The sequence below is a fragment of the Zalophus californianus genome, chromosome 3, assembly GCF_009762305.2.
Source record: "Zalophus californianus isolate mZalCal1 chromosome 3, mZalCal1.pri.v2, whole genome shotgun sequence".
Taxonomy (NCBI): Eukaryota; Metazoa; Chordata; class Mammalia; order Carnivora; family Otariidae; genus Zalophus; species Zalophus californianus.
Window position 1 is genome coordinate 160240738 of NC_045597.1, and position 12123 is coordinate 160252860.

Consider the following 12123-nt stretch of genomic DNA (forward strand, 5'->3'; position numbering starts at 1 on the left):
ATAACTGTGTGAAATATTTGATATGAAAAAAAAAGGAAAAAAAGAACCACTAACATGCCAACAGTAAAAGTGTTAATGTCAAATGTAAAACGTTGCAGTAACTCACACATGATGTCTGCTGGGTTAACTCCCTGGTCAAGGGATCCATGTCCAACTACAGGTTGTATTGTGCTTATACACTTTGGAGGTTGCTTCCTTCTATGTTCCTAGTGCTAATTATCACAGGGATCCGAGTATTAGTATATCTCAGATACTTCTTGCTAGTGAATTAAACATGTTTAGATATTTCATTCATATGTTCTATGTAATAATCTGAAGTAGTAATTTACTAAGAGTTTCTGTAGGTATAATTAATTTTTCCTAAAATTTGCTCTATATTTTCTGGTAATTGTGACTAATTCAAACTTGAAAATAGACTTGACATTCTTCAAAAGTTACTTCTTAACCTTATTGCAAAGTCTTGAACAGTATTATTAAAATGATACACCTAATGGGATAAAACATTAGGACTCTAAGTAAACTCACTACACATGATTTTTATTTTCTGCTTTTAATTGAAAGTTTTCTTGCCCAATGCAGAATTCCTTTTATCTTTGGACATAACTGTATGTGGCCTAGCTGATAAGTTAATTAGCATTGGGATCTTTTCCCCTCAATCTCCGTTATTTTTATGCATTGTTGCTTATTTAGCAGTCCATGGTGATCTCTGACCTCCTGACTCAGCAAAGCCCACTGCAGGTCAGGTGGCCATGACCTCGTGTAGACAGAGCAGTTTGTTAGCGGCACACCAGGAAAACACCAAAGACAAATGGATTTGTTGTTTCTTTACTGACAAGTTACTCTGAGCTCAAATCACCACCAATGAAAATGATTTGATGACTCAAATACTTGGTAGAGAAACTCATGAAAATCTATACTTTTCAAGAAAATAAGAATATATCTTTATATGGAAAATAAATTGTGGTGGTTTATTTGGGGGACAGTTTTTGCTTTTGATTACAGATTACTTAAATTACTTTTCAAAAATAGATCAAAGAAATTAAGAAAATAATGTTCATATTTACATGTCTGAGTGTTGAAAGTGAATTCCGGTTTTTATGCTGCATATGGGGTATATGTAAATGAACATATATGTTCACGTAACATGTAAATGAAAGTTCAAACCCTAAAAGTTACTGCTCATGTTGATGATCAACTAAATAATGCTATAAATTTGGCTACATCCTTTTAGCATGTTAATTACTTCCATCGTTAAGAACAGTGATTCTTTTTTTTTTAAGATATTATTTATTTATTTTGAGAGAGAAAGAGAGCACAAGGAGGGGGAGAGGCAGAGGGAGAGAGAGAATCCCAAGCAGACTCCCCACTGAGCACGGAGCCTCACGCTGGGCTCGATCTCATGATCGTGAGATGACAACTTGAGCCGAAACCAGGAGTCAGACACCCAACCAAGTGAGCCACCCAGGAGCCCCAAGATCAATGATTCTTAATGGCAGGTGGTAAAGGATGCTGTTCATAAACAATGTAGTGCTTTGTCTCATAGCTCTGACTTTTAGAAATTACTTTTAGAGATTAGAAATTTAGAAATTACTTAATTTGATATTTCAGTAACATCACAGGAAAAGAAGAATGTTTTCCCTATCAAAAGATTGAGAAACCCTGCTTTAATTAATCTGCAGTTAAAAACAGGTTGGGAAATGGTAGAATTTTTGACAGAGAAGAAATAAGGAAAATGAGTTGTTCCTATGCAGCGGGATTCCAGATGTTCCAGGGTAGGCAGAAGAGTGGGTATCTATAAACCCAAAAAAGGACACACACTTGGCAAAGTTAAAAGGAGGAAGGAAAAAATACAGTGTCCAGAACAATTTCTTGCATGTAATAAGCACTCAGTAAATAGTTTTGCGTGAATAAATGAACTGAGACCATCCAGCCATATCAAGCATTGATATAATTTATTTCTGATATAGCATACAAAAGTGACACAAAAATAGTAAATGGAAATGATGAGAAACTTAAATTATTCAGGCATTTGCTAGAAGTCTTATTCATGTTTAAAGGAAGACAGCGTTTCAGCTACCAATTTACCTCATTTTCATTTCTAGGAAGGTGAAGGAAATGAAGGGAAGTGCTGTTTTGGATCTAATTTTAACCAAGAAGAGATTGGTTGGTGAAATAGAAGTAGAAGGAAACTTTATTCATTTATTCAATAATATTTCTGTGTCTCCTACGTGCCAAACTCTTGAAAAATAGTGACCATGCCATTTTAGCTTTTGTGATAACCAAGGAGCAGGTGATGGGTATAGCCAGATATATATCACAGATATTAGGAGGGAAATTTCAAGTCTCAGAGAAGAAATAGATATGATTCTATTGTCTGAGACTCTAGACTAAAGAGATGAGAAACCCAACTCTTAAAACTGAGATTAGGGCTCTTTCTATGTGTTCTCAAAGCTTCTCAAACCTCCCTTCTCAAATTCAGTATCACACTGGATCGTGATTGCCTTCGCACTCACTTATCTATTTGTTGTGAAACTTTAAGCTTCAGGAGGGCAGCACTGTAGGTATCATGTTTATCTTTGTGTCCTAGTAGGACAGGACTTGGCACATAGCTGATACCCAATAAATCACACACACACACTCTTCATTGTATATATAATGAATTAAGCAAAAAGCCATAAAGAAATTCTGATAATATAATCGTGAATTTTTTTCCAAATTATCAAAGATAATGCACACACACACATATACACACACACATTTGTCAAGTCTAAGAGTCCACAATTTTTTTAACAATTAGAACTACAGGTTTGACAAGGCGCCTGGGTGGCTCAGTCGGTTAAGCGACTGCCTCCGGCTCAGGTCGTGATCCTGGAGTCCCGGGATCGAGTCCCGCATCGGGCTCCCTGCCTGGTGGGGAGTCGGCTTCTCCCTCTGACCCTCCCCCCCCCATGCTCTCTCCCTCTGTCTCTCTCATTCTCTCTCTCTCAAAATTTAAAAAAAAAAAACTAGAGGTTTTTGAAAGTTCTAAAACAGTGAGGAGAAGAATGGCTATGGCTGCAAAGGGCATGCTCAGATTAACTCAAAATATAAAAGACCATTTGAAGAAGAATGGGAGGACAGGCAAATAACTAAGAACAAATACCAAAGAGAGAGATAATCCCACTAGAATGGTGTCGGGAAGCCTAGAGTCCAGAGTGAGCTTAAGTATGTAAAAAAAATTCTAAAAACAACAAAAGGGACTTAAAAAGCTGGCAAGGAACAATCCTACAGAAAATGAAGGTCACAGAATAAACCAGACATAGAAAATTGGAATGCTTATGATGTCAAGTGTGTTGTTCCCGTTTTTGATAATAACATAGTTAAATTCCTGTCAAGAGTGGAGTATTATTTTTAGTTGTACTTTTTACTGTAGAATTTTATTTTACTTTTGTAGAATAAAGAACAAGAAAAGGACAGGACCTCTGATGAGAAAAACAAAGGACTGTTCATCTCTTCTTACTCTTGGCTTTTAATCAAGGATCATGATTTCCCACCTGATAAGGGTAGAACAAAATGAGGATAAGAGGGAATTGAAGCCCATGGCAGCATCATACCAGATCCTTAGCCCTTCCTCGTGGATTGGGGTCTCCCGGCCCAGATTATATCCACAGGCCTGAGAACACTCACACCTGTGACTCTCCCACTCCAACCAGCCATCTTGAAGGAATGTCAGCAAGTGGATAAAACCCCAAGTGCCTGGGGATTGGCAAAAAGAGAAAACACAGAATCTCAGCAGAATTTTGAATTTATTCTGAAATTTTTGAGAACACTTAGAAATGAAAGTGATAATCATTAGGCACCAACAAAAAATCAAGGGGGACTGAGTGATATTCCTGTTCAGTAGAGTAATTGGAATGCAAGATGAAGAAAATGTGGTAGTTACAGTGTATAGGAATATCATGCAGCCAGTTTACACAATATTTCAAGATTTCATTATAGATTTAATAGAGAAATATGAATGGAATAACAATAGTTAAGTGGATTCGCATAACTAAACCCAAAAAGTGCTAAAGAATAGGTCCATGTGATCATAGAAAGTGATCTACAGACATTTACTTCTGTTTTATTCTAGATTTTTCTTTAGCAATGACTTTAAAAATTATGAATTTGATAAAAATAATAGAAATAACAGATACCTGTTGGATTCTTATGTGTCAAACACTGTTCTATTACTCTGCATATGTTAGTTTATTTAATCCTTACCACAGTCCTATGCAGTTGATACTTTATTTCCACTTTATAAAAGAGTAAGCTGCAGCACAGAGTTTAAGTAACTTCCTCAAGGTCACACATTTCTTAGGTGTCAGTGCTGAGATTCAAGACCAGATTGTTTTCTTAATGGCATAAATTACATAAATGATATCCTTCAAGCTTGTGAATGACCAAAGTGAAATGTAGAGCTGAAGTTACAGATTTGGTATCCAAAAGAATTCCAGTAGACTGGAAAAATTGGCCAAATTAACAAGACAAAATTAATTTGAAGTAAATGTATCCTCATGCACTTAAGTTCCCAAAAAAAACACAACTGTAAAAGTAAAGATTGGGGAAATGGGACTTAGTAATGGATTGAATGAGGAAGTCTTGGGGGTTTCATTAATATAAGCTCATTATGACCAATGTATAGTGTGATTGATTGTCAATAAAATGCAATCTTAGGTTGCATTAAAAAAAGAATAAAACCCTAGAATGAATATATACACATATTTTTATATAATATCTTGGTACATAATATGATCTAACATAACATAATATATGGTATAGATATCATATATACCAGTGTGAGAATACGCAACACTATGTCACATGAGGAATGAATGCACTCTCAAAAATAAGGTTCTAAGGTTCTGACAATACAAAATGTTTTGTCTATAAAATAAGTTAGAGATTTGTGAAGTCCTTACCCAATCTAACATCCTGTGATTCTGTGAATGATTCTGTACTAGAATAGAGAAAGCATACATAGGACAAATGTGACACGTGGGGAAGAGTGGTCAGATTTATGGACTATCCGAAGGCATAGCTAGGAACATTGCGTGGGAAATTATAGGAAGGCGGTTGGTTCCATTTTACCTAAGAATTTACTCACAACTAGTCTCATGCAGAAGCGGCTATGTTAAGAGGTACAGAATCTCCATCATGGAATATGTTTGAACAGACACTGGGTGGCCACTTAATGAGGGTGTTGGAAGGGAGGCTCACATGCAGTCAGGAAGACAGAAGACCTCTGAGTCCCTTCTAACTACAGATTGATTCCAGACGAGTGGACAATTACTAGACCTCTGTGAAACAAGTATTGAGGGATGGATGTTGAGTGTTGAAGCTGTTCCAGCTTGCAGGACTGTGGGTAAGTTGAGACCTGAAGATGCGTTCCACGGGAGCCAGATTGAGTTATGAACCAAATCAAACAAAAAATCTAAGTTACACAGAAGGTATTCATATCTTTCTGGTGAGTTTTCTTTCGGTTCTGCCTCAATGGTAAGTCACAAATTATTTTCCAACAAAGCCATATATTTGGAAGCATTTCCTGTCTTGCCTACAAGCAAGCTCTTTCCATGACCATCTCAGACTCCCGGGCACAAGAAGCCCAGAGGAAATATTTCACTTTTGGGAGTATGCCTAGCAAGTATCAGCTAGACCTAACTTGATTTCAGGGTTCATTTCAAGCTTTTAGACAATACATGACAAAGGCAGAATGAAACACTTCATGGGAAACTTAGAGGAAAGACTGAGGAGAGATTACAATACTACCTTGTCTCCCCTTTTGGAATCCTGGAGTTTCAAGGGACTCAGAGGTCCCCCATTTTCCTGAATTATAAGTGATCCCCTCTCCAGCATCCGACGAAGTGGTCATCCAGCCTATGCTTGAACAGATCCTGTGCCAGGAGACACACTACTCTCAAGACAGCATCTTCCACTTAAAGAACCAGATGTTAATATTCCATGTCAACTCTACTTCAACTGGAATTTTAAAAAATTTTTTAAATAATAATAAAGACATAAGAGGTAATAGGAAGAAGGGGACAGGAACACAAAGAGATAGCAAGTAAAGGAAAGGGTGAGCAGGAAGGTGAAAAATGGTTCGGCAAAATGTATCCCACCATGATTTGTCCTCACTGGGAAGTGGAGAACAAAATTTAAAACACTGAGAAAACATTGTTCTTCCCATTGATAATTTTTCTATTCCATTTGGCTTTTCTGCCAAGCCAGCTTTACATTTCTGATTCTAATTATTGTGAATAGTAAGATTTCCCAACTGGAGTGACCCCATTAAATAGTTTTTAAACAGTTTCCTTTATGTGCATTGAACCAAAACAATGGGGGCCATCTGGGGAAATAAGCACATGCTTGGGAATTAGTTTCAGAGATTTGAGTCCCTGCCTTGCTATTGACTGGCTCTGGGACCTTGGCCTGAACTCCTCTAAGCCTAGTTCTCTTATCTATGAAATGAAGATAATGACACTTACCTTGCAGGAGCATTGTGAGGACTTGGTGAAATAGGCATAAAGGGATAAAACCCAACGATGTGCTTGAGGAGTTTTTGTTTTGTTGGCTGTTGTCTTCCCCAGTACCTAGGACAGTGCCTGGCAAAAGGAGGTGCTCTCTAGGTGTTTGTTAAATGAATGAATGAATGGATGGATGAATGAATGAGCTCAGCATATGATAGCTCTTGCTAAAGGCATGGCAGCAGCATCAGATATGAGAAGTCTTTGTAAAGCAAGAGGCTGATGGATTATTCAGAGGTTTGAAGGAGAATGTTTTGTCACAGATCAATTGCTTTTTTCCCATCATACAGCATAGCTTCAGGATTTTTTTAAAAAATTAAACTGAAACCGTGAGCATTATGGAGTCTTTCCTCAGTCCTTCCCCTATGTTTTCCAAGAGGTTATCTAGAGTGGTCTCATTCTGTCTATTCCTATATTGTTAGAAAGCTTGAAATGAAAAATGAAACCCAACTGAAGTCTGGCTGGCAGCCATTCAGAAATAGATTTTTTTAAGTAGATTAATTTTCAAAGTCATTTTCCCTCTTTAATACTTACTCATATTTTTAAAAACAACTACTTAGTAAAACAAACAAGAGTGTCTTTTCAGTGTCTGGTTATCTCCTTTTCAAGACAGAGTTTGGTAAGTTACATAATATTAACTTTTGGGTATTCCCAGCATACAAAACCAGGTAAAAATAGAACCAAATGAAATCTTTAATGTAATTTATGAGTTGCTTTCCCAGAATGAAATGAAACTCAGCTGCATAGCTTTTATTTGTTTTGGAGCATATATTTAATAGTAGTCAGATTAAAGTGTATGTTTTTGCAAAACTAAAAGGACAAAGAATCAAGTTGCATCAAGTTGAAAAGGTTTTAAAAAAAAGGTCAAGTTTTCAATTCAGCATATCAAAAATAATAGGAAAATTGGGTTTAGTTTCAGAACCCAGAACCAAAAATGACAGGGGAGTGGGTCAGAGAATTGGGGTGAGGTAGGGATGAGAAAGAACTCTCCCATTTGCTATAAGGAAAGCAAAACAAGGACATTATCTCTTTGCTGCATTACGAACAGGGCGAGTGTATAATTGAAACGTCACCATATAACACCTTTCACGAACTGCTTTCTGATGTCATCTAATTGCTTACTGCCTGCTAATGTTATCTCTGTTCAGAGCCAATCTTAAAATTATACTGCATTACAATAAGCTGAACACTTTACATCTACCCAAGATACATAGCGGACCCCCAGTAAATATTTATCACTTGACTTCTGTGCAGTCTGGAGGCAGGCTTTATTTCCGGCCTCATGTGTGACTTACTTGTTTCTGCCAGAGAAGTTTCAGTTTTGCTTTTCCTCCTAACCTGAAATGCCATTCCCGTCATTACCAGCACTTCCTTAAAGTAGCGTAAAAGAGCCCCTCCCCTCAGAAGCCCTGTCTGATAAACCCACCTAAACTAAAGTCTTCTTGCCCCTCTAAGAAGCCCCTTTTATAAACATGATTGTAGACATTTCAGAATGATTTAAGATTCCATTACTAGCATTCTTATTTCTCTTGGTTCTGACACACCCCCAACCAATGCCCCACAATATCCATCCCTCGAGAAGAGGTATTGAGTATCATTTCCCACAGGGACATACATGTGCAGATGACCCTCTACATGCAGTGTCCAGCCCACAGGGAGCACCCTCAAAGGGCATGTTCTTTGGCTGGATAATGACATTTTTAGCATTAGTAAAAAAAATCAGACCACCCTGATTGCTTGTCTCTATCAGTCTGCCAAGAATGGGTATAAGTGGAATCGAGGCTGTGAGAGATGGATCTTTTTCATCAAACAAGTGATCAAAACCTAATACATTTACACCTGAAAATTGCTTTAAGGTAGATTGGATGACTAACAGAAAGTCTTCCAAAGGGAAATAATATATGGTATTATATTTATTTGAGAGGCCTGTACAATATTTGAACTACTGTACCAAAACCAGTTTTGATTCAATCTTTAGAAAAATGATTTGGAAGAGATTAAACTACATATTGCTGAGGCCTATAGACCATCGTAAGCATTCAGTGCTTTCTGAACTTCCCCCAGTGTGAGTTGAGCCACAGGGCAGGCTGGAGCTCAACGCAGAGGAGAGAGGGTGAGGTGTGTGCTCTCAGGCCTCTCACGCTGTAGACTAAAGGAGTAAGCAGGCAGGCCATGAAAGGTTTACAAAGAACCCACAGCATACATATGGGTGAATGCAGCAATAGAAATCCATATCTGTGGGTAGAGTTAATAGGGGTATATAAATGGTAGGGTTAGTGGTTAAATGTGTTTAGCATTGGGTTGTGAAAACCAATTAATTTTTGTTTTCTCATATTCCATAGAAAGTGTACAGTTTCAGCCCTTGTCTTTTGGGCTGAGTATAGGTTTTGATGGAGAGGAACGAACTAGAGGGTTAGTCTAGTGACCTGGTTACCCCGAACACAAGACTTTGCGTGAGGAAGAAATAAAATAAGTAGAAGACATTGAAGAAGTTACCTGGTTAAAAAGATGGGACACCTGGGGTTCGATATAGAAAGATATGGAGGGCTTTAGTGCTCATGATTAGACCTTGACCCTGAAAATGACCAAAATATTGCAGGGTTAGAGATACCGGGGGAGGAGAATAGGGAGTGGATTGGAGGGTGTGTAAAGTGACGTGGTTAGAACAGCCCTTGCCAATGCTGGTTTTAATGGTGGCATTTAAAGTGATAACCCAGTCCTAGATGTTGAACACCGGGGAATGAATTATTAAAGGCTCATTGCAACCAATGAAGGAAAAATAAAATGAGAAGACATTTATTCCTCTTTTTCCACATCTTTACTGAACATTTAATTGTCTGAGGCACTCTGATAGGTACTTTGGAAAAGAGAAAGGAGAAGTGGAATTTATCAGAGACAGGCCTTTGAAAGGGAAGGAATTCTTTTTGTAATTCATTAAATCTATTAATATCTTGTATATTTGAAGTGCTTTAAAAGTCCTTATTAATTTTCCCATCATAGCATATTTCAGGTGACAAATTTCTATTTTTTATTACAATTAGAAATTGAAAGAAAACTTACTAAGATAGTAAATATGACCTGTAGAATTTTTAGCATATCATAAGATAGTCAAAATGAGTTTTTATTATCTGTGATTACATTAGAATAAATTCAAGGGCATTAAAATCATATTCATTCTCTCTTATCCATCTTAATACAGTTACCTGAAATCAGAATGTATGAAAGGAGATTTAGTAATTTTTAAGTTGTTCTCTAATTAGCCCTAGGACTTCATTTGAACTTTGCTCTCTCTGTATTGTAACTGCTTATTGTCCTCTGAAGACGAGTACCTTAGCTATGAATTTGGTCACTGGAGCTCTGATCACATCTGGTTAGCCACACGGCAGGAAACTGTGACCTGGCCTGGGTTTCCAAGCCGTTCTGCAGGGAAGAGGTCTTCGTGAAAAAGAACATGAAAAACAAATTACCCTGTGGGCATAGTCAGAGCCCTGCGAGTTTATATCCCTCTTGGCAACGCTGCATCCGGGCCTTCGGCCTACCACCCATGCCTCCCTGGAGTTGCCCTTGTCCTCCCATAAGGTGTCAGTGTCCAGGGGAGGGGAGGGTGTAGCCCTGTAAGGACAGTTTGTGGTCAGAAGGTTGCATTTCGAGGACCAGCCCAATCACTGGCTACCTGCGTGACCAGCTAGATGCTAGTCTTAGTTTCTCACCTGTAAAATGAGGATTATGGAAAAGCAACCACCACAGGCTATGGAGGAATCTAGTGAGATGATTTCTCTATATTTATTTTATAACTCCTACTGTGTGCCAAGCACTGTTTTAATCACTTTTACGAACAGGAATTCATGTCATCCTCATTACCACCCAGTGAAGTCCTTATTATTATCATCCTTATTATACTGATGAGGAAACAGAGCCATAGAGAGGTGGGGTAGTCTGCCCAAATCCCAAAACTAGTAAGAGGAAGAATTGGGATTCCAATGTGGTAAATGTTAATTATTTATTTTCTGTCATAAGAAGATAAGGAAGAATCTGAATAGCAGAAAATAGGCAGTTTCCTCTCTGCAATCATTTAGGGGCCCAAGATGCTGTGGATGTTGACAGAAGCACCTTAATTCATGCCCACGCCTCTACCACTCTACCACAGGGCCGGCTGTGCTGGGGGGGGGGGTGTCCTTGGATGACTTTGCCTGTGGGTGGTGACTGACATGGGCTCTGATGCTGGGGACCAGGACAGGCCTGACCCTAAGGAGAAATAACACCTTTCTGAAAACATGTCGAATTCACATACTAGGTTTTTTAAAAATCAAACCAACAAACAGAGGTAACATATCCAGGACTAACTTGCCTCCAGGTAGAACAGGCCTGACACGTAAGAAAGCCTCCATTCTGCCTGCCACTCCCCCCCGCCGCCCCCCGCCGTTGGTGGCTATCCCCACCCCCACACACCTCACATTAGCTTTTCACTGGTAAAGACTGAACCTTCACCATGAGAATTTCATTCCTCTGGATGAGAGCATGACCCCTCGTAAAATGTATATACCCATGGACATGGTAGTACATGATTCATTTAGTGCAGAATTAGCCAGCAGATGCTTCCAGTTAGGTCTAGAACCAGGAACAGGTTTTAGAAGGGGGAGGGGAGAGAGCAAGCCTCAGGGTGCAGTGCCAGGAATGTTTGCTAATTGATTGATATGCCTGCAGTAGTGTCACAGGAAGATTAGAAGCCTTTAGCAGATGACCATACCCAGAAACTGACCTTTGGAATGATGACTAGAGTCCCAGCCTGTACAGTCCCTCAGCCTCGGAGGCAGTCAGTGTAAAGGTTGCAAGTTTGGTCTTAGAGCTGGGCCTTCCCTAAGATAAGAAGAATGAAGAACTGGCCATTCACTAATAGAGGCCTGAAGGCAAAAGCACTGGCCAGTTAACAAGCCATTTCTCAGGAGGTGAGTCCCTCTGTGCCTCAGGTGGCGGAGGCCACCAGCCTACTGCCGGTTACTCGGCCACACCCAGGATCCTGCTACCTACGGGTTTCTGATTCCACCTGCGTCACTATCAAGATGACTTACTGGTCATGATACAGGCATGTTGATAAAGGGAGCCGGTTGGAGAACAGGGCTTATCTGCCTGTTGAGAACGCCAGAAGCTCGGGCCTTACACTGGGCACCTTGATTTGGAGCACACCAGGAAGCCTTAAAAAGTGAGTTGGAGTTGATTTTGTCAGAGCCTTAGGAGGAACAATAATTGTGCCAGGGGGTGGGGGGGTGTCAACGCATTAGAGGGGCTGGCTGCTGGTGGGCTCTCTCCTGTATATCAAGGTGCTGCCTCAGTTTCCTGGTACTCCTCCCTCCACCCAAGGCCAGGGCATATGAGGCGGTCATCTTATATTGTCTTTACTCGGCCAGTGGCATTTCAAGGAAGTAGGAAAAACCCTTCTCTGCTACTTTGAGAAAATCATTAAATGTCTACTAAAAGAGCTCTGACTTCATGAATTAGGAATATTGTGAGCTTCTTGGAACAGAGATTTTTGAAACCAGACTCGGCTCCGAAAAGAGGATGGTTCCTTTACCAGGTGGTTTAT

General features: G+C 39.3%; 1 protein-coding gene across 6 annotated transcripts in view; it reads left to right on the forward strand.

Annotated features, from left to right (window-relative positions):
- SPATS2L (spermatogenesis associated serine rich 2 like) overlaps nt 1-12123 on the forward strand; it is a 160018-nt gene that overhangs the window by 57747 nt on the left and 90148 nt on the right. The window contains exon 1 of one of the 6 annotated variants that reach the window (XM_027589997.1): nt 11341-11488. The exons of 4 other annotated variants lie outside the window; for them this stretch is intronic. The gene's annotated coding sequence lies outside the window, so the exon portion shown is untranslated. Of the gene's footprint in view, nt 1-11340; nt 11489-11519; nt 11743-12123 lie in introns of those variants that run through there. One more of the 6 variants, XM_027589996.2, reaches the window with a different exon arrangement.